The sequence below is a fragment of the Pyxicephalus adspersus genome, chromosome 4, assembly GCF_032062135.1.
Source record: "Pyxicephalus adspersus chromosome 4, UCB_Pads_2.0, whole genome shotgun sequence".
Lineage (NCBI taxonomy): Eukaryota > Metazoa > Chordata > Amphibia > Anura > Pyxicephalidae > Pyxicephalus > Pyxicephalus adspersus.
The window spans coordinates 69,679,694-69,701,822 of NC_092861.1; the positions used below are offsets into that span (position 1 = coordinate 69,679,694).

A 22,129-nucleotide genomic window follows, 5' to 3' on the forward strand; every position below is an offset into this window, starting at 1 on the left:
TTTTTTTTTTTTTACATGATTGTGTGTTTCAAACATTTTTTATATTCATGATATCTACTAGAACCCTATTCGGACATATTTCTGTAAGTTACAGAAAAAATTTCATGAAAACCTGTGACGCTTTTGGAACAGAAATCTAGAAATCAGTGTAACGCTCAGGTGGTTAAATCAGGCCCAATGTGTGCGAACGTGTTTATCTGGGCAATTTACATCTTCTGGGTTTTTGGTGCTAAGAGCCCAGTAATAGCTGACTCCTAAATAAAGCAATTAAATTGTTCATGAAATCCTCTTTTTCTGTTTTTTATAAATACGGCAGATTTTGAATGTGGAAGGCATATGTAAATTATTATTTTTTTTTCAAAAAGGGATCTGTGGTGTGATTGTTGCTCTTAACTTCTGCCAAATACTGGCTCAGAAATGTACACTTTAATTACATCATAACTCAAATGTTGCATGCAACATGCAGATTGCATCTGTCAATGTAAATTGCTTTCCTAGAGCCTTCTCCACTAAAAAAATATTTGCATTAAGGATGAAATATGGTCAAGGTCAGGGATCAGCAATTGGTGGTCTGCGAGAAAATTTTGGTGATCAGTGGCTCTAACAGGTGCGCCCCCGAGCAGGGTCAGGAGAAGGACCCCGCTGGGGAGCGCACCAGCCAGAGCCACAGACCATGTCCCCTGTATGGATCACAGGCTCAGGGCGGTGGGTGGATTGTGTCTCTGAACACAAAAGATTCAATATTTTGTCTTTGTTTTGGATTACTATCCTATTGCAGAATGCTTTCTGTGTCATGGAGATGTAGCTTCCTGTCACTGGGCAAGCTTGATAGTCTTGAGAGTTTATTGTTCACTTCACAGACTCAAAGCACCCTATTGTAGATGTAGCAAAGCAGCCCCAAAACATAACCAAGCCTTTTACATGTTTCACAGTACTTATGGTGTTTTTATGAAAGGTAATTAAATAGAATAAAACCATGAAGCTCTCCTGATAGATACATACATCTGGTTGTTAAAGAGGACCATATAAGCAAATAAAATCCAGAACCAGACACTGTATCTTGAAAGTGACAGACTGGTAGGACTGGAAACAGAGCAGATATTACCAAACGGAACACAGGGTAACTCTTGTCCAACTCGTATGCCAGCTACTCCCTTGACACATTCATCCAGAAGCACTGAGCCTCCTATTCTGAAATAAAAAAAAATGTTTTCCTAAACCTTAGGTAAAAAAAAAATGTTAATAAAGCAATAACCAATGTTTTATTTGTTCTACATAGACATGCATCCTATGATAGCTAAGTGTACATGCTTATGTGAAAAGACTAAGAATTGTGAGCAGTATCTCAACTAACAATTTGTCATTTAGAAAACAAACATGGTGCCCAGGCATATGCTATTTCTTTTCAGATCGGTGTTGAAATCGTATAATTGTGAACATAGTCAAAAAGTGTAAATCAAACTATGAGTGACAAATAATTGAACATCGTACGTGTTTTTTTTTCAGTAAAGATGGAAATTGACAAATGGTTCCAAATTACTGCAAAGGTAGCCGTGGCAGTTGCAATTATTCGATGTAAACCAAATGGAAAAAATAGCAGAAGTTATGCCGAGGAACTGGCCAAACATGTTTCTAATCAAGATGTCAAGATGAAGAATAGGGTCATGGAGCTAGAAGCTGAAGTTCTTAGTTTGCAACAAGAACTTTTTTTACGCAAGATTCATGACATATCAAACTCCAAACACGGTAATAGAGCACTTAAAAATGAACAACTAATTAGTAGGTAATATAGTAGTACACATCAAACTATGTACATAAGTATGCATGACCATAGATATATAGAGACTGTCGTTTTTTTTTCAGGTGTAGGCTCTGGGGATGAGGTTCATAACCTGGCTTTTTCCTTATTGATTGACAAAAACCTGCACCTTTAATACTATGGCCTAAGGTTAGATGTGAAGGATTAGCGAGAAAGAGTTGAGTGTTAAAGCTGACCTGAAGCCTGAAGGTTCTTTTTGCTGTAGCACAAAATCCGAGCTATGAAATACAGATAATTAGATATGTGGAATGCAATTAGAGTTAGGCATTGGGCCAGATTTATTGAAGCTCTCCAAGGCTGGAGAGAATACACTTTCATCTGTGAAACTGGGTGATTCAGCAAATCTGGAATAGATTTCTTCAAACTCATTTGCTATTTGCTAGCAAATATTTTAAATCCTGGACCAGATCCATTTCGGGTTTGCTGGATCGCCCATCTTCACTGATGACAGTGTATCTTCTCCAGCCTTGGGGAGCTTTAATAAATAGCAACCTGGAGGGGAGGGTAAAAGACCTAAAATAAACTTTTTATTTACAGTATTAAATTTTGGGTAAAGTGATCCTACAAGATGCGGTTGTTTGCAAATAAAATTACCAAAATAATCAAATAATAAAGTGCATGGGAATCTTTTGGTATATTTTTGTTGATCCCCAAAGAATAGTTTTGAAAACAGCACGGATCTAGGACCCTAAAAATTATATATATTTTTTCCTTTGACATTTTAAACCAGGTTTGTTAGAACAGTCTTTTATTTTCCACTTTTCCTACATAAATTCAAAATGTAATGTTCTGCTAATGTTTGCATTTAGTCATTCTATTAGAAAGAGCTTTGAGTGATAATATCAGGAGAATTGTAGAGCTCTGTGAACAGACAGACACCAGCTACTGAGTGGTGTTTTCAATTGCTCCAATTGCACAAAATCTTTTGGAGTAACTGAAGGTCGTGGCATGAATTTGCCTTCTATTCAAATGGATATCACTTAGAGAAAATTTTAAATATCACCAGTAAAAAGTGAGGATTCTTAGTAATGGAGTTTGAAAGGTACATTCTCAAAGAAGTAACTGATTGAGTCCTTTCAATCACTTATCTAAAATTGATGAAAAAAAAGCATGTTTGGTTCTGTTCTAAAAGCTCCTATGCTTTTTTTTTTTACCTTTTCTCTTGTGTTTGACATGTTGTTGACATGTGGCACCCAGCTAGGGTTTGGATCTGCTTTTTTCTTATTTTATTCATTTTAGAAATAAAAGTTACTGATGTTATGTAAGTTAGATCTTTGGTATATTAGTGTTATTGTTATGAATCCTTCACTATATAGGGCACAGAAGAAAATGTCCAGTGGTGTTTTGTCTTTAAAATGTAACTTTTGTCCTCACCCCTTTTATTTTCGATGCTTTCTTTTTCCTGAGTGCTAAGTTGGAGGATCCTAGCACAGTAAAGCTGCGTACACACTTCCAATTTTTGTCGTTGGAAAGGATCTTTCACGATCCTTTCCAACGACAAGGGAGTGCACGATGCATGAACGGTGCTGTACATACAGCACCGTTCATGCTCTATGGAGAGGGGAGGGGGAGAGCGACGGAGCGGCACCCTGCTGCGCGCTCTCCCCTTCCCTTTCATTAGGATCGGCTGTCGTCCATCGTCCGTGGATCCGGCAGGTCGGTCGTCCGGACGATGGACGACACCGACTACACACGGCAGATTTTCGCCCGATAATTGGCCAATGCCGATTATCGGGCGATAAAAATCTGACGTGTGTACGTAGCTTTAGTCTGCCGCGTGTTGTCAAATAGTGTTGTAATAAAAGGAAAACTATTGAGAAAAACAATGTGACAGCTCCATAAGTAGGAGTTGACATTTATATAGTTATAGAGACATGATGCTTGGTGGAATCTTACAGTGTGGAAGATAAAGCCAAAAAGTTTAAATAGAAATATGTAAGAAATATCTAAAAATGAATTTCTTCAAGCCACAAAGTGTTCTCTCTAGGCTTTTTTAGCAAGTAGAGTGGCAATCAGGAGTAAGCTAGTGGGCAACCATCAAGCTATAAAAGTAGCCTGAAGGTTGTTGCTGCAGCTCTGTGTCAGTGGAGTCAGACCTGGCAGCCTAGGACAGGCAAATTGGTCAGTGTACATGAGTCTATTTGAAGGGCTGGTTCTGGAATAGGATAAACAAAACTGGGGCCTAAAGAGAAGCTTAGAACACCCAGCAATCCTTGAAATCTCCACATTGAAAATCTATGACATTAGAAGTCCCAGCATGCCCTGTAGACATTGATGGTGGATTTTAAGGTTCTGGAGTCTGTATAGCAGTGATATGGGTTGTATCTTACTGTCTGTTGACCATATGGTGTCATGTCTGTTGACCATATGGTGCTTCCTGTCCAGAAATCTACTGCACTTTTATGTATGGTGCTTCTTGTCCTGTATTGTACTGCAGTCCTGGGAATTTTGCTCATGTCCGGTATTGTACTGTGCAACTTTGTATAATGTTCCCTTTCTCTTTCCATTCTTTGCTTCCATGTGTTTTGCTCTCTGCCCTGTACTGTGTTCCTATGTACGATGCATCCTATTTTTTATACTGTACTGTGCGTTTATGTAGGGTACTGCCTAACCTATATTGTTCTGCATTTCGGTGCAATCTTATGTTTGGTGCGCCCTACCATTTACTGTACCATTCTCCCATGTATGGAACTTCCTTTTACTGTATTGCACTGGCCTCCTGCCTGTTACTCATATAAACTGAACATTGTACAACAGTTAGGTTCTATTTTTTTTTTTAAAGGGGGGACATCAGAAGATTTCAGTGGTGGGTACTGATTTCTAGTTATGCTCTTGCTTCTGGTCGATAAGTTTTAAAAGGAAAAGGTAGCCAGCTTGTGTTTTGTTACCAGAAGGCTAAAGCTTGATTATTTTGTCTGTATTATTATAATTGTATTTACCGACATTATATATGGGAAATTAGTAGAAATAGTTACAGGTGTGCAATTGGTTCTCCTCATTATTTCATCTAATAAATGTAGTCTTTTTGTTAGCCGTAAGCAAAACACTATTCACAATTTCCTTAGTACTGATATGTATTTTTTTTCTTTTTAACCACCTAGAGAAATGACTTAGAGAAAGTATTGTTATTTTCAGTTGTCAGCCTTTTATTCTGACCTTTAGTATAAGAAGTTTGTAAAACAAGATAAGGTAGTGATAATGTGTTTCTCATTATTTATTTTTTAAATATTAAGCATGTTTTTTGAGTAGAGCTCAAAAAGCCGCTTAAAAGTTTCGACTTTTATGAGATCTGTAGATCATTATAAATGTAATGCATTTTTTATTCTCCAGAATATATTGGTTTAACATCAGAGCTGCTTGAAGATTCCCAGTCAATGAGCCAATTACAAGATGATTCTGGGTGTGATATTTCTAATGAAGATGGAATAGATGCTTTGACAGCTTCTCAAACTTTTAACAACTGTGACCAACCCTTAACAAGCCTGTCAAATTTTGCTTTGCCTTCAAATTCTCATCCAATTAAAAAAAGCATTACTGTTGGTGAAGGACAGCTGTCTAGTCAGATACACTTTCTTAATCATCTTCTCGGATTGAAAAAACTGGCAACAGCAGGAGGCCATCTAACTGATTTGACAAAGGTTGCGAATGACTGTAGTATAGTACCAGAGTCACTGTCTGGCCTGCTGAATGGTTTACTTAGCCTGTATAAAAATCCAGAGCCATATCTCTCAAGATTTAAAACAGAAGCCATTAGAACTGTAGCAAACATCATTTCTGATTCACACTTATCTGAGAATATTCGTCAAGAGTGCCTGAAGAGGTTAGAAACTTTTGCAAAAAGTCTAGTCCAGTGCATTCTAACGAACAGCAATATAAATAGGGTAAGTTATTAATATTTCTTTGATCATGTTGCATGCAATATGTCTCACATGTTTACTGTATGCATTTCCATATGTAATAAGAGTCCTTTGAGAGTGGTATAAGGTATGTATAGCTTTCATGGTTCTTGCAAGAATGCCCCAATTCACTTTCAGGTTTAAGACGTATCCACAACTCTTTAAAAAGGGTGTATCAATAGGAATTCCACACAGGCATACACAATATAAGTATATGCTGAGGTGATGGGCCACACCTAGTTAGGAATGATGCTTGTTGGGCTTGTTGCTAAGGGTTGTATCATTGCTTTTCTCACTGTTCTGCTTTATCATAAACAGTAAAAATATAAGTAAGAATGTGATTGCATTAATACCACTGGGGAAGGCATTTTTTGTTGAGTTAGATCTTACACTTGTTTTTTACTTATTTTTTGGGTGGTGAATCCAGAAATGACCCGATTTTTTTTGCTATCACGTCCAGTTTTTACGATCCAGGGTACCCTCCATTTTTGTCAAAAAAAAATAATGAAATAACTTAAATGCACTGTTTATTTCAATTTCTTTTGTTCATATAGAGGATTTATGGTTACTCTTTGACATTTTTTACAGTAAAACATTTGAAAATTAATCAGGTAAACGGTTATGGTAAAAACTTACGCTTATAGCTTTTCCTGGAGTGTTCAGTGTTAGGACAATCCCGCCGGATGCTCCAACAATAGTCAGCCATCATATGTACATCCCATCTACCCTGATACTGACCTTCCACGACCTTCAAATCTTGGTGGAATCTTTGAAATATGCGAAATAGGCTTGCTCTACAAATGTGCTGATGTTCTCCCTTTGACTGGGAATAGTGAAACTGCCACAGATATAACAAAATGAATCAGGGTTGTTTAGGCACTTACGACAAGAAACAGCAGAGCCAGACATGATCTGAAAGAAAGGAAATACGTGTGTAAGTAGAAAAATAAATTTTGCTTATTCACTACTGCAAAATTGCAGAGCAGCGCACAACCTCTGACCACACTGTCTTGCATGTGAATGAATAGCCAATACAAATCCATGCTGAAGTAATCACATTAATATAAGCGGCAGAGAAAAACCCTGATGTGATAGAAGTAAAAAAAAACTGCACAGCATACATATTTTAGTACAAATAGGCTTAAAAATTGAAGTCAACAAAAAATTTGTTCAGAATTGTTCTACAGTGTAACCCTCAAAAATATCTATAAATCTCTAATTAAAACAAAACTTTCTTAGGACACTAAAGACCAGGATTTTTCTCTCTTGATGTATTCGAAATCCAGCTCCACCATTAAGAAAGGCTTCCTTTTCAATGTTTTTGAAAATCCCTATGACACTTGTCAGCCTTTTGGGATAGGGAGGAGTCCTGGGCACTTTGTCAGTTCAGGGGACTGGTTCTTCAGGGGAATACTGTTTCTTAATCTGCCATTATTGTCTGGGGTGTATGTCAGTCACCAGAGAGGAACTCTTAGGCAGGAGAAGTAGGCAACATCCACCTTGAACATTTCTTGTGGTTTCTGAACCACCCCACATGTTCTGCAGAACGTGTTGCAGGTGGGGTCAAATGATGTGGACACAGGTTCAACAGCAAACTGAGATTTGCATCACAGTCCCAAGATCCACTAGCAGAGACATTGAATGCACTGGTACTCAATGGGCTTAGTATAACCTGATCTAAGCTTCTCTTTTAACACAGCTTTTCCGATGCTGCTTCTCAGGATTGAAGTGGAGGAAATCCCAAGGGTTGGCATAGCTCCATATTGCCTCGGAAGAGAATAGTACACAGACCTAATGTTACCACTTTGGCTTCAAATTGTCTTTCTAAAAACTTGCAGCATTCCTAGCTTCCCTTTAGCCTTGCGGAGGCTGTGCACAGCTGAAGAGGATGTTAGAGTATGTGCTGCAGCCAATGAGCAGATTAGTTCCTGGCTTCAATCCTGGCCTGCTTTTGGCTGCTAATCCTGTTTAAACCTCTATAGTTCCAGGCTCTAGTTGCTGGATCATCAGCATGTTATCCCCTGTTCATTGCACTCTCAGTTTTGTCATTCTGAATTTTGTCTTCGGCATGACCTCAATCTAGGCTTTGCCTGTGATTGCAGCTTGCCCTGACAGCCTGTTACTTGCCCTATTTGCCATTGAGTGCTTTGTGCTCCTATATGATTAGCTATTCCTACACTGAAGCTGACTGATCCCTGTCATCCCTAGTAGGGAGAGTCTGTGGGCTGCTCTCTGGTGAAGACCAGGAGCCACTTAGAATCTGTGTCTCAGGTAATCCCATGTTACCTACCAGGTAATAATCTAATAGGACTACTCGCAAATGAGTCTAGGACCCTGCCAGAATATCTGGATCTACTGTTTTCAGAACCAATTAGTCTGTTTGCTTTTTGGACACTAGCTTTAACAGCATGGATGAAGCCCAGGTGCAAAGGGAAGGGATTGTGGAATCTGCCTTCCTTACAATATTTAAGGGATTTACTATTAAACATGGAAGACCTACTGTGTCTGATGTGAATCCATGGTAGGGTTGGTAACTATCAATGTCTACAAGCTCCAGAATATCTTCGGCAGTTGAATTAAAGTTCCAGGCTTTCATTGGAGTGTAATAAAAAACACTCAGATTTTAATACAGGGAGCTCCAAAATACCCAACTTTGGCTTTAGATCCGCTACCAGCTCCAGAATTGCTCAGGAAACCATTGTTTGAAGCTCAAAACGATGTGATTTTTTTCTTAAATCTTTTCAAAATAAAATAAAACTTTACAAAGAGGCTTGGAGACACTCCAAAGTTATTCCTGGTAGCATTTGACACTCACTGGGTGACAAATTTATTTCAGAATGTTTGACTTCAGTACAAGCTTACATTTATTTAAAAAAAAATGTTTTATTTGTGTAAGTCTAACTACCTTTTGAAAGGATCCTTTCAGCTATATTGGAAAAAAAGGCCCGATAGATGGAATCAGGGCATGTGTATAGAAGGCTAAAACTTTCTAGCCTTAACTGGAGAGAATGTTTGAGGTTAAAGAATTGGAAGGAAAGAATGAATTACAAGTGAAGGAAAAACTTTTTTTTGTGTGTGAATGGTCAGAACCATAATTGAGCGCCAAATACAGAATGGGGGAACATTTTCACCTGTGTTCATTAAGTGAAAAGTAGTTTTAATTTTAAATACTGTTTAAAATGTCAATAAAACTACCTTCTGGTACAAAACATGGCAAAATACATAGAAAAGGTGTTTTTTTTTTTTGTTCTGAAAAAATGGCTTTCTAACTTGAAGTCGACAGTAATGGGTGTCTCTGATGTAAAGAGAGACTCTGTTAGGGACACTGATGTGAAATTGGAACCTGGGGGTTGGTGACCACTAGGGTTACTGGCCTATCATCCCTTGCAGACGCCATGTTCCATGTCACGCTTGAAGAGACAAAGCCACTAGGGGGTGCTGCTGCTTGCACAGGAGTGGGGTGAGCCCTGAGAAGGGAAAAAGTGTAGAGTCTAAGCAGTAAGCAGGTTTTCTTCAGAGCATCTGATGGATAGGATTCTGCACTGCTGGTTACTGCCAGGTTGCGGTCCTTGGGCACACCAGATGAAACACGGTACCAAATCACAAAGCAGAAGAATAAATGAGGAAGGCCGGGGTCGAGGCAGGCAGCAAGCAATGGAGGTCTGGTCACAATCTAGGGGTCAAATACAATGGGATCCAGAAAACAGACACCAGTGACACAGGGGCCACTGCAGACACAGGGAACACAGGATTCACTGGAAGCAACAGGAGGCACATGTGACACAGGGATCCACAGACAGAGAGGAACACTAGAACAGTACAAGGGTATGGGCTGGAAACAACTGACTGGGCAACTAGGGGTTAACACAGGAGCTAGAGGCACAGAGGAAACTGAATTAAGCACCAGGTGTACAGAAACTAGCTCAACAGAACTAGGGGCTCGGCACTAGTGGAGACACGTTTCATGAACTCTAGTGCTGTGTCTGAGCTGGCTAAAAAGCTAGGGATGGTTAAAAGGATATTTCCTGATTGGCTGGTGAAGCTGATAAAGATTGCTAGCGTAGGCACGCCCAGAGTCAGAACTGCCCGCATGGGTGAGGGAGAGGCGTCTGCGCCGTGGTAGGGAGGAGGTAAGTTTGACACCCCAGGTAATCCTGTGTCACCTGCCAGGGTGTTTGAGTTTTGCTTTAAAGGACAATGTCAAGTTACATGACACTCACTATAAAATACTATGGGTTGCTAAATGTTTCTTAAAGTTCTCCATTATGATAGTGGTAGCTCGTGATCGGAAACAACATTCACCCACTATACATGCTTCCCACTTCATTATACTCCCCCAGTGGTAGGTGTGTTATGTCAAACACTTTGAGAATCATTGGTCTAGTAGTGTTTTGTTAGTTCCAAGTTTTTTAAAGAAAGTACTTACACTGTTGGTATGGCTACATATTCCAGGTATTGCAACAAAATGTTTACAAACCAGGTATCTGACTGTCACTGTACCTCACAACTATTAACCACCTGAGCGTTACACTGAGGTCTAGATTTCTGTACCAAAAGTGATCCACTGTTTTTCATGAAATTTTTTTTTAAATTGTAGACCTGTAACATACAGAAATATGTCCGAACAAGGGTTCTAGTAGATATTATGAATATAAAAAATGTTTGAAACACACAATCATGTAAAAAAAAAAATACTTTAATAAAATTAAAGGAAATTAGGCGAAGATCAGCAAAGGTAAGATAAGACACAGTGTTACACACTAGCCATCCAGGGAATAACTGGCAATTTTTAAAACTTTGATTCTGTATTTATTGGGGTTTGTTTTGAATTATTTTGTATTTGATTGGATATGGGAGTTTGTATCCAATCCAATACAAAATAAGAATTTGAATTTGCAAGTTTTTTACTTTTATTTTATTTTTTTGTATTGGATTGGATACTGGAGTTTGTATTCAATCCAATACAAAATGAGCGTTTCAATTTACCAGTTATGTACTTTGTATTAATTTTATATTATTTTGTATTGGATTGGATACGCAAGTTTGTATCCAATCAAATACAAAATATAAATTTGAATTTCCAAGTTATTTACTTTTATTTTTTTTTTATTTTTTTTTTTGTATTGGATTGGATACAGGAGTTTGTATTCAATCAAATACAAAATGACAGTTTGAATTTACCAATTACAAACTTTGTATTTATTTGAATTATTTTGTATTGGATTGAATACAGGAGTTTGTATTGAATCCAATACAAAATGAATGAATGAGTTTCTATTTGAATTTCCCGCACACGCGCCGACGTCATCACGCACGCAGAAGCCTTCCGTTTTTTTTTTTTCTCTGCCGGACGGCTTCTCGTTTCACAGATCATCCGGCGCTGGACGAAGAAGGACGTGGATGATCAGCGGGACCAGGTAAGATGCCGGCCGGTATCTTGTGTTCCGCCGGCCGGGCGGCGGAACACAAGATACAGGGCGGCGGAACACAAGATACCGGCCGGCATCTTACCGGTCCCGCTGGCACCCGACGCTGGAGAGGGAGATCGACGGACGACGATGGACGCAGGACGACGCTGGAATAGGAAAATGACGCTGGAATAGGAAAATGACGCTGGAATAGGAAAATGACGCTGGAATAGGAAAATGACGCTGGAATAGGAAAACGACGCTGGATGTGCACAGCGGGACCATGGAGGTAAGGATGTGACAAAAATACGGGCTTAACCATCCTAGCCATTTTTTTTGCCCGTACGAAGGTCGGGCTTAACGGCTAGGTGGTTAAAAGTGCATTGACAGATGCTGCTAACATTTTCTTTGTTTACTGGATAACAAATATAGTTCAAAGAATGTTGTAATTTATAGTATTTAAAGTACTTTAAAGCTGACCTATCACTAAAACTTTTACTTTACATAAAAGGGTAGACAACAATTTTATGTTAAGTAAAAATTATCTTTTTTATTTCTTTAACACCCCTCCCATGGGAGCGCAGAGCCTCCCGGGAAGCCTACGTCAAGCATCACAGGAGGATCCTGGCTGCTCCTACAATGGGGAAGAAAAATGCCCATCTCTTGCATGCACAGTGAGATCGGGACTCCCCCCCCCCCCCCTTTACAGCAGGCTGCGTACCCAGATCTCCTGATAGCCTTTGCAGTGCGGGATTGGGTTATGTAGCCAGAAGAAGGAAGTAGACAGATGAAGAAGGCAGCGTCCAGCGCTTTCTTGTGCTGAGTTGAAGGAGAATTCCAGGACGGTTCGGGACCAAATTGAGGATATCTCCAGCAGGGATCTACAGAATTAAAGGTAAGTGTGTTTTTTTTCAGTTTGGTTCAGCTTTTTTTTTTTAATAATGTTTTTATTTTCAACTTGTCATACATACAACTTATACATTAAACATTTATATAAAAAAGAAAATTTGTTCTTAATGACCAGTGGTGTGTTTTACATTTTATGTACACATATAACATTAGGAAAAAAGGAAAAGAAAAATGTGAGGGAGAACACCTTGGGAAAACGAGACTGGGGAGGGGTAAAAAGGATTACAAGGGGTGGGCAGGCATAATAGGTTATACAGTAACAGCAGCGTTTCACAACTTTTCAGTAACCAGTGTAGGTAGTGTAGTGTTAATACAAATGAAAACAACCATATATACAAGAAAAATATAATAAAATAAAAAAAAGAGGGTGCTATTTGTTATTGTCTATTTAGCACAAATACAAGGATATATTAGGAATGTACAAGCAATGTGTGGATTGCTTGAATGCTTCAGGAATCTTATGCTGTGTCGGTGTTGTGAAAGAGTGTGATATAAAAAAAGGGTACCATTGAATGAAGAATTTTGTGATTTGTTTATCATCACTGATCTCAGCATCTAAGGCCTCTCTGTAGAATAAAGATTTCATTACCTCTATAATTATCTCTACCTTAGGTGGTTGAGGATCCATCCACGACTTAAGCAGTGCTTTCCTTGCTGCCAGTAGGCATACTGTAACCCAATCCCTCTGTCCTCTACCCATTACCAGATTAGGATTATTGTCCCAACTACTAAACAGACACGTTACTGGGTCCGGAGGAATAAAAACTTCCTAATGGCATGTATATATTGCAGAATCCTCAACCAAAAAGAGCCAATGTACCAGGGTTGCAGAAACCTGATTGCATTTGGGGCATCCAAAATCTAAACAGGTACCCGTCTCCTAACCCTCTCTAGGTCCAAATACCTTGTATGCACGGTGGAAAAGTTTTAAATGTGTTTCCCGCCATAGCCCATTTGGCATAGCCTGGCGTACTGTTTGGTAACCTCGAGGTATTTTGTTGGTAACATCTTGCAGCTACAGTTCTTCACCCCATTTTTTTACATTAGTAGATGTTAATGGCTTAATAAAGTATTCTTGAATTGACTTGTAATTATTAAAAATAGATGTGGAGGGGAGTAGCATCAGGTTATCAAACCGATTATGATTCAATGCATTTCTCAAATTGCCTACCCGGGATCAGAGAAAATTGGTAACTTGGAGATAGTATAGTGAATGAGTGGGGGTTCTTTGCGTAAATAACTAACGACTGACTTCCCTAAAGGTCATTAAACAGCCCAAAAAAATACGATAAAAATCACCCACCAATGACATCCCTTTTTGGTCTATTTCGGGAAGATGGGCTGAGTATTGCCATGAGGAAACATTGGATTCCCTCATAGGTAAGCATCTGGAAATACTAAACAAAACTTCCAGCTTTCTCCTCACCTCCCTCCAAGCCAGTATAGTGTCTCTGACGAGGATGTTTGACTTGAGAGGAGGAGGAAGCGAGGAGAAACTACAGTGTAACAATGCTTTAAGATCCCATGGGTGAACAATCGCTTTTCTAAAGCAGGTAAAGAAGCTTGGGAACCAACATCATTTTTTTTAATTGTATCCTCCAAAATAGGGAGATCTGCAACTTATGCCACAACTCCAATTCACTTTGTATCTTATGTAGCAATGGGGGATAGTTGAGACCATAGATGGAAGATAGCAGTTTCCCAATCTTTATTCCCAAATAAGTGATATGCTCTCTTGCTATAGTAACTTGGGAGGTTTTGTCCTATGATGTCGATCTATGATGTGTCAGTGGAAGAATCTCTTTTTTTTTTTACATTTACCTTTAAACCTGCACATTGCTCAAAAGTCGCAAAAAAGGTGTTAGACGTGATTAGAAGGATGTCATCCGCAAAAAATGCTGAGCGAATTTCTGTACGGTGGAGGCGTATACCTTATAAATCAGGCGAGTGTTAATAGAAGCGTACAAGGGGTTCTATTGCTAAATTAAATAACAAAGGGGAGAAGAGACAACCTTGCCTGGTTCCCCTTTCCAATTTTTTAGCCGATGACAAAAAACCTGGCACAGGGAGATCTGTACATGGCCGGAAGCAGAGATAGGTAAGGACCTGATAAACCAATTCTTTCACGTACAGAAAAGAGCCACAATATATCTACACTATAGAACGCCTTTTGGGCGTCAATACCGAGAACGGCCACATCTTCCCGAGAATGTTGTTTCACATATTCAAGTTTAGCCAGAACTTTTCGTGTATTCGTGAACACAGATCGGCCACGCACAAATCCCACCTGCGAGGGTGAAATCAGATTAGGGAGGATGGACGCCAGTCTATGCACCATAATTTTAGACAACAGTTTGGCATCTAAATTATTTAAAGAGATGGGGTGATATGACTGGTCTTCTGAGATCTCTACCTTTCTTGGGGGGAAATTTAATGTGGGACTCTGCCCCAGATGGAAAAAAAAGATTCCTGATGCCACATGGTGGAGTAGAGCTGGAGAAGATCTGGAAGGACATTGTCTCCTATGATTTTGTAAAATTTGGCTGTAAGGCCATCTGGGCCCGGTGATGTGCTATTAGCCATTTGTTTTATAGTGGTTTGAATTCCTAGATCTGAAATTGGCAAATTCAAATATTCAATATGCTCTGGTGTTAATTGGGGCATATCTAATGTACTAAAATCCCCTGAGGAGGATAAGAGTTTACTTGGGCTTTTGAAATACAAGTCCCAGTAATATTGTGCCAAAATACTGTTGATCTGCAGCGGGTTGGTGGTGATACCACCGCCCATTGACAGCATAGACATAATGCCCTGCGCTCGATACACGGGTTGGACAAGGTTAGCCAACATCTTACCAGACTTGTTCCCAAACTTGTGAAAATGTAGGTCAACATGTTTCCTTTCAAATTGCTCATATTTCTCAAGCCCATCATCAAAATTCCTCGGACCATGCCTCCTTTTATGTGGGGGAAGGATCATCGGTTAGTTGCTGTTGCACTTGACGCACGATTTGTAATGACTGAAAGTAAGCGGTAGTTGCTTGGCGTCTACGCCTAGCAATATAAGGTCATGGACCAGAAAGATTCCCACAAAGGAATAATATACGATTCCCTCTTATATAAGAGCCCTTACGGAACAACATAAAATGTTTTGAAAACTAAAGTTGTTTCTCTTTAAAATTAGAAGGGCTTGGAACATGAACTAGTATGCAAAATATCTATCTGCAAGCAGTTGATTGTTGATTTTTTTAATCAAATGCTCAAAAACATTTAAAAAAACAGACCTCTGAGCCTTAATAAAAAAAAATAGCTCCAAGTGTTTGTGGGCCTTCAAATAATAAAAATTAGGGATAAACCTAGATATGTGTTTGTGTCTGTATGTATGATACAAGTATTTTATTATTCAGTTATAGTTTTATGTTTTCATAAAACTGCACATGGTTAGGTTGCTTAGCAAAATGTTGTAAGGTTTTCAAAGAGATAGATAAAATAAAAGTCATAGAAAGTTACTTAGCAACTGACAAATATACAGAGTAGAAGTAAACATGATGAGCTTGTGAAAAACTAGTCTATTGTACCTTAATTGTAGTGTACACTAATTTTTATTATTAATTGGAGCATGAGTAATGTACAACGTTAGAATCATAGTTATTACATTTCTTTGTTATCTAAACCTGTGACAGTGCGTTCTGGTTGATTTTTTACATGTACCTAATGCGTCTGATTTATTAAAGTTCTCCAAGAATGGAGACCTTGGGGAAATTGAGTAATCCAGCATACCTGGAATGGATCTAGTCCTGGATTGAAAACATTTACCAACTAATAGCAAATTATTTTAAAAAAATCCATTCCAGATTTGCTAGACCATCCAGACAGAATGCCTCAGTTGTCAGAGATAAATAAATGCACCCCTAAAAATAAAACTTTAAAGGAACCAACACAAGAATTCCAACAACTGATTTGTGAATTGGGTAAAAAGACGAAAAGGTATTTTGAAGATATTCAAATGCCAGGATTTTGGAAAGAAGTTTACAGACAATATGTTCCTATTTTCACAGTGGACATTGGGGACAAAACAGGGCAGAGCTATTCAGACACAAGGCATTGCACATATGTTTCAACTGTAGTATGACCTCGGACACAGGCTCACCACTGTAAACTAGTCTAAAAACTTTGTCAGTATGATCCTCCAAAAAGAGGCAGACATCACAGTCTTTCCTAAGGGTGAGACCAGTCCCAAATGACTAATTATAGACCTATAGACCTATGTAAAACTATGAAAATGTAAAACTCCTATGTAACAAACACCCATCACCATATATCCTATCCTTAACAAATTTCACACCTTTACCCCTTTTAAACCAGAGCAAAAATTTAATTTCTGATATGAGCCTGTCTATAAAGCAAAATTGTTTACTACATTTACAACAAATCAATAAAATTATGTAATGTAAACAATTAACTTTTTTTCTACTTTGATCAGTCTTAGCTTAAAAAAAGTTAAGATAAACTGTATATCAGTTTTCGTTAAATGTACATTTTTATTGAAAGTTTTTTTGAGATCACATTACAGACATTAGAAAAAAACATTGCAGGCCAACTAAACATCACATAGTTACAGGATTATACATTCAGAAACATAAAACATTTGTAAAATTAAGCTTGTAACAAAAACATCTTGTAACATTCCCTAAAGTACTATTGAAAAGCAGATCACAAAGGTGTCTTCCATTAATATAAACTAGTATAATTCCTGTAAACTTTTAAACAGTTAAACATCAGTTATGACCTAGTATTAAAAAGAAAGGAAACAGATGAAGCAGACAGAGTATATCCATTTATACTGATCCACACTCAACCACTTAATATAGTGGTTGTCAAATACTAAGACTTACAAAAAAATGCTTAGTAGCTGTATAGGGGTGGTTGGGAGTGGCTAACTGTGCATTTTATAACAGCAAGTCTGAAAGAAGCTTATTTTCCAAACACCTAGAGTCCAGAACTAGGGTACATAAACTTTGGCAATTCCAGTGCAAAACTTTTTTTTTTACCTGGTTTGGCTCGTAAGCACTAAGTAAGCCGCCCTTGTCACTGGTCAGGTTTTCCCAGACACTGGTGGTACCCACGATCACTTCTATTTGGTTAGGCCTGCCCATTCCCTTTTCTAGGAGTGGTTATGACTGATATAACAACATAAAGATCGGGTTGGGGGGGATCAGCAGGAGATATGTGGGGAGGAGAAAAAGGGAAGTGGACGGGTGAAGGAGGGGAGAGACCAGAGCTCCAGGGGCCACCACTCGCAGTTTGTCTGCTGCCGCTGTCCAGCAAAAAGACAGGGAGTGCCCTCATTTATATACTGAGTAGGGAAGTATCAAAGCCTTTGGGGGGATAATACAGCACCCAGGCACCCATATTTTGTAGAACATTTTCATTTTTTTTTGCAACCTAACCACCATTTTTTCTTGTACAAAATACCACTGTAGTTTCTTCTTCACTTGTTCCAGCGTAGGTGTACCTGACCACCATGCTCAAGCTAGGGTTTGTTTAGCTTCTGTAAAAACATTAATCAGAAGTTTGAATGGATACCTGTGGCATTTTTGGTGGCACAGAAGTAAGAGCTCCTTGAGGGGTTCCTTTCTAATGCCCCTATTGAGTAGCGTGCAAATAATCTGGGAGACTACTTTTCAGAAGCGCTTTATCTACGGACATTGCCACCAGATGTGTAACATGGTGCCAATGGTGCCACATCTGCGGAAACAAGTACCAGAGACATTAAGCTTGTACTTGGCCATTCTAGCTGGCATCATGTACCTCCGAAGGAGGAGTTTGTAATTGGCTTCTTTGAAAATCATGTTAGTGGAAAAATGTGCTGCTGTATCCCATATTTGTTTCCATTGTGTCTCATCTAGGGTGCAGCCTATGACATATTCCTACCTGGTAGCATATGGAGGTGTGTATACCCAGTGGGAATCCATGTATCACTGAAAGGGTACCCCAACCCAGTTGGTCTCTGTTACAAATCAGCTTGAAGGCAGTGGCTCCTTGAGGGCTTTTGGTACATCTTAGTGTAGTAGAGATATAGTGGCGAATTTGTAAATACCGAAAGATTTCTGATGATGGTATCTCGTACTTGTCCCACAATGAGGCCCAAGATCGCACTCCATTTAGCGTAGTCCAACTACAGTTAGTATGAAATCCTAACCATTTAGCATGTTTTTATAGTAATAAGTCCCACTGGAGTAATTCATTTTGAGGGATGGAGATTAGAGAAAGTACAGTGTAAAGTATATCTGAAAAATAAACAGCAGAGTCAAGACAGAGCACACACAAGTCAAAAAGGTGCAAAACAGTACAGTCCATATCATAGAGCTGACTATTTATAGTACAGACAAACAAACCTAGTTGATTAACCATAGTTAGATATCAAACAGTCTATTCATGCAATCTTTATTGTGTAAGGTGTTTACTGCAATATTCTCTGTTTACTAACCCAACCTGCCACCTTCCATTGGGTTTGACCTATTTATCAGATATCTGCTTAGCTTTCTTGGGGGCCTTTGGTTATTTGGATACCTGTCGGGTAGAGGTTTGGATAGGACATGCATTAAGGAGCATTATCTGAGTCTGGAGTAGGTTTTCCCACAAATGTAATGTTGTTTAGTGTTCGTGTTTATTAAGCAGAAAAAGCAGGAGAGACTGTGGGTATAATAGCAATGCAGTACTGGGAATTAAAAGCAGAAAAAATAAAATAGGTATGTGGTTTGGTTGTGTCCGGCCTGCAGGGGGATTGATTATATTATTATGGTCCTCTAAAACAGAACTGACTTGACAATTTATCAGGAAAAAAAAATAATCCTGACTCAATATAAAATGGAGAACCTTGACAACACTTGGGCAAAAAAAATTTAGTCACTTTAAATCGGTATAAGTTTTAGGATATATGGGTAACAAATGAGCAGTAGTGGCAATAAATCAAAGCCAATTTGCCTCTTTTCTGCTCTTTCTCTGTTTGTTCCACACATCCCAAGTCGCAAGAGGAAAGAGCTGAAGGAGAGAGTACAGATTGTGTTTCCTTCATTACATCTCTGGCTTGCCACTTCACCCACTGGACTTATTATTCCAGTCAGCAAGTCATCATGTGAACCAGAGGAAAAAGTTTGCAACTATCAAATGAAAGGAGCTGTTGTTACTGGTTTAGAAAGATATGAGACCCAGTTGGTTGTTTAATGGAATTGCCTTTTACATTATAGTAATCAAGTTTCTAGAAAGTATTATCTGCAGGAATGGAAATGTGCTCTGCTCCTGCTCCAGGCCATAGAGCCAGTTTTGTTTTAGGAGCCCTTCCAACCTATGAAGTAATGTGCATTGCTATAACATATGGAAGCCAATTCATTTCGAATAGGTTACCAACGTGAATAGGTTGCATTTTCGAAGAAGACAACAAGAAAATACAGTCATGTTTAGGGATAGTTTATGTGTAACAATAACCTTTTTCCAATAGATGAGATAGTTAATGTTTTCTATTTGCTAATCATTTTTAATTGAGGACCATGCCTCTGAAAATGCTGTCATAGTAAAATAAATGTTTGCAATAATGACTAATAGCATTGTTTTTATGTTTCTTTTCTAAAGAAAATATTTTCTTAGCCAGAAAGTACCTCAACCTAATTATCTATATTTCCATAGGGCATTGTTAATTTTCCAATAACACCTACTATATCTGCAATGTCATTCAGCAAAACTGTTATGTTTCCTTTAGCTCAGAAAATTGTGGCGTTTACTCATTATTGAAAAGCACATTTTCTTAAAAGATTTAAATGTGAGCCTGGTGGCAGTTTTTTTTTTTAGATTTTGTCTAATAACAGGGCATCACTAAAGTTTCTGAAATAAAATAACTTTTTCTAATTTTAGCTGTAACCCTTGTGCTGACCCATAAACCAAAAAACACAGCAGGACCAACATGGTTGTAGTGCATCACCTTTTGACAACAACCTCTAAAGCATCTGCAACTGTGCTGCGTAATGTTCACTCTTCTTTCTGGCACACTTTATCACCTTGTACGGACCGTCCTTGCTGATTCAATGAGTAATTAATTTATAGTAGCATTTTTATATCCTGGACATACAGAATTTACAGTCCCATTGTTATGGCATGTAATAAAACATTTGGCTGTAGGTCAGAGAGGCACTGTGACTAAGATACAGCCGGGATAATTTTCAAAAACGAAAAAAAAAGAAAATTGTGAAGGTGTTTTGGAGTAAATTGGAACTGAACTGTTCACAGACCTCATAATTTGTAACCCCAATGTGAAAGTGTTCTCTGTATATTTACACATTATGAGTTGATCACCCTTTACCATCAATACACAAGTTGAAGTCTCCTTTTTAGTTCCTTTGGTAACACATTCTGAGCTTGGAGCCTTAAACTGCCTTGATGGGCTAGGCCAAGGTGATGTAACATTTGTGCATAGGAGTTTGGTTGCATTAGTGATCCATTATACACATACAGTACACACAAAAAATGCTGAAGCGAAGGCAGAATCATTTATGACCAAAAACACTTTCTCAGGGTCCACAAGCAGTTTTTTTTTTTCATTAAAGTATTTATTAAAACATATATCCATCCAAATCTAAAAATGTAATGTGCTGCAACCTATTAGTTCTAAGATGAGTTAGCTGTATTTATTATCTTGTTTCCTTTGTTTTTACTTGTCACTTTGTTTTACTTATCACTTTTTTTACTTTAAAAACAAGCTTTATGGGGTGACTACACTCACTCATTCCACTGTATCTATAGAAAAAGCCATAGCCACTCAAGCTGGATTTGTTTTAACATCATTTTTTTCATCCTTCATTTGATAATTTTTTTGATCACTTTATATATTTATAGGTTTTTAGGAAAATACGTATATTTGTTGCAATGGTCCTTGAATCAGTGATTGCCAGTGAGTCAGTGGGCCTGATTTATTAAAGCTCTCCAAGGCTGGAGAAGATACATTGTTATCAGTGAAGCTGGGTGATCCAGCAAACCTGGAATAGATAAATTTCCTAGCAACTGTTTTGAATTCTAGACCAGATCCATTCCAGGTTTCCTGGATCACCCAGCTTTACTGATGAAAGTGTATCCTCTCCAGCCTTGGAGAGCTTTAATAAATCAGGTCCAGTAATGGGCGTGTTGGACTCGATCAACTCTGATGTATGAGACGGGGGCAGGGAAGGGCAGAGATCTCTCACTTGTCACATAGGCGTGAGTGATGCCAAGACTACAATTCCCAGCATTTCTTGCGTCCATGGAACAGAACAACAATGCGGGGCCATGCAGTGATGCAAGTGATAGCGGGAATTGTAATGCAATAGGTAGTAGCAGGCAGGCCAGATGCAGTTCACCTTCAGAATTCCCTGGGGGGGGCCAAAAAAAGGACATTGGGGGCCAGAGTTTGACACCCTTGATCTAGCGGTTCATTTTTTCTGGTGCATATACAGCAGCTCCAGAAATGTTGAACTTGTACCAAAAATGTAAGGAAACAATGCACATACAAACACTAACAAAGATAATTGTAATGCATATGCCTGTCCAACTCATAAAAGCTAGCTGGGTGTTAGAAACTTACCTGTCCAGCAAGCCCGCAATGTCCCAGGGGATCACAGCCGCAGGGGGAGATGCCCCTACAGCAGGCAGCATGGCCGAGGCTGCTACCCTGCTTGCAGCGTGTCTCTCCCTGCAGCCGAAGGGATCTGTTCTAGCCGAACTACTGTTCGGCCAGGCGGCATCCCCAGCATCCCTATGGATGTGATTACAGAAACTCCTATTCTCAGCACTCCTGTGGATGTGCAAAGTTGGGCACGTCCCAGGGGTGCTGTGGGAAGAGGTGCGCGCGCTACCATGTGTGCCTCTTGTACCCCCTGGGGGCGTGACACTCGGCTGCCTTGCCGCAGGGCGGGACATAGTAAGATTTAATTCCCTGCAGCCAGTCGGCTGCAGGGGATTCAGTTACCCTCCAATCAAATGGCGCCAGGTGGCGCAAGGTCATTGGGCACTCCGGCCATTTAAGAAGAACCTGTCCTGAACACCATTGCCTGCTATAAGCCTCTGTGAATA

General features: G+C 39.1%; 1 long non-coding RNA gene across 1 annotated transcript in view; it reads left to right on the plus strand.

The window, feature by feature from the left end:
* The first annotated feature begins 5,160 nt into the window (after positions 1–5,160).
* Positions 5,161–22,129, plus strand: part of LOC140328740 (uncharacterized) — a 75,598-nt gene continuing 58,629 nt past the window's right edge. Inside the window, exon 1 of the long non-coding RNA XR_011920344.1 lies at positions 5,161–5,700. This is a non-coding gene — a long non-coding RNA (uncharacterized lncRNA). The remainder of the gene's footprint in view (positions 5,701–22,129) is intronic.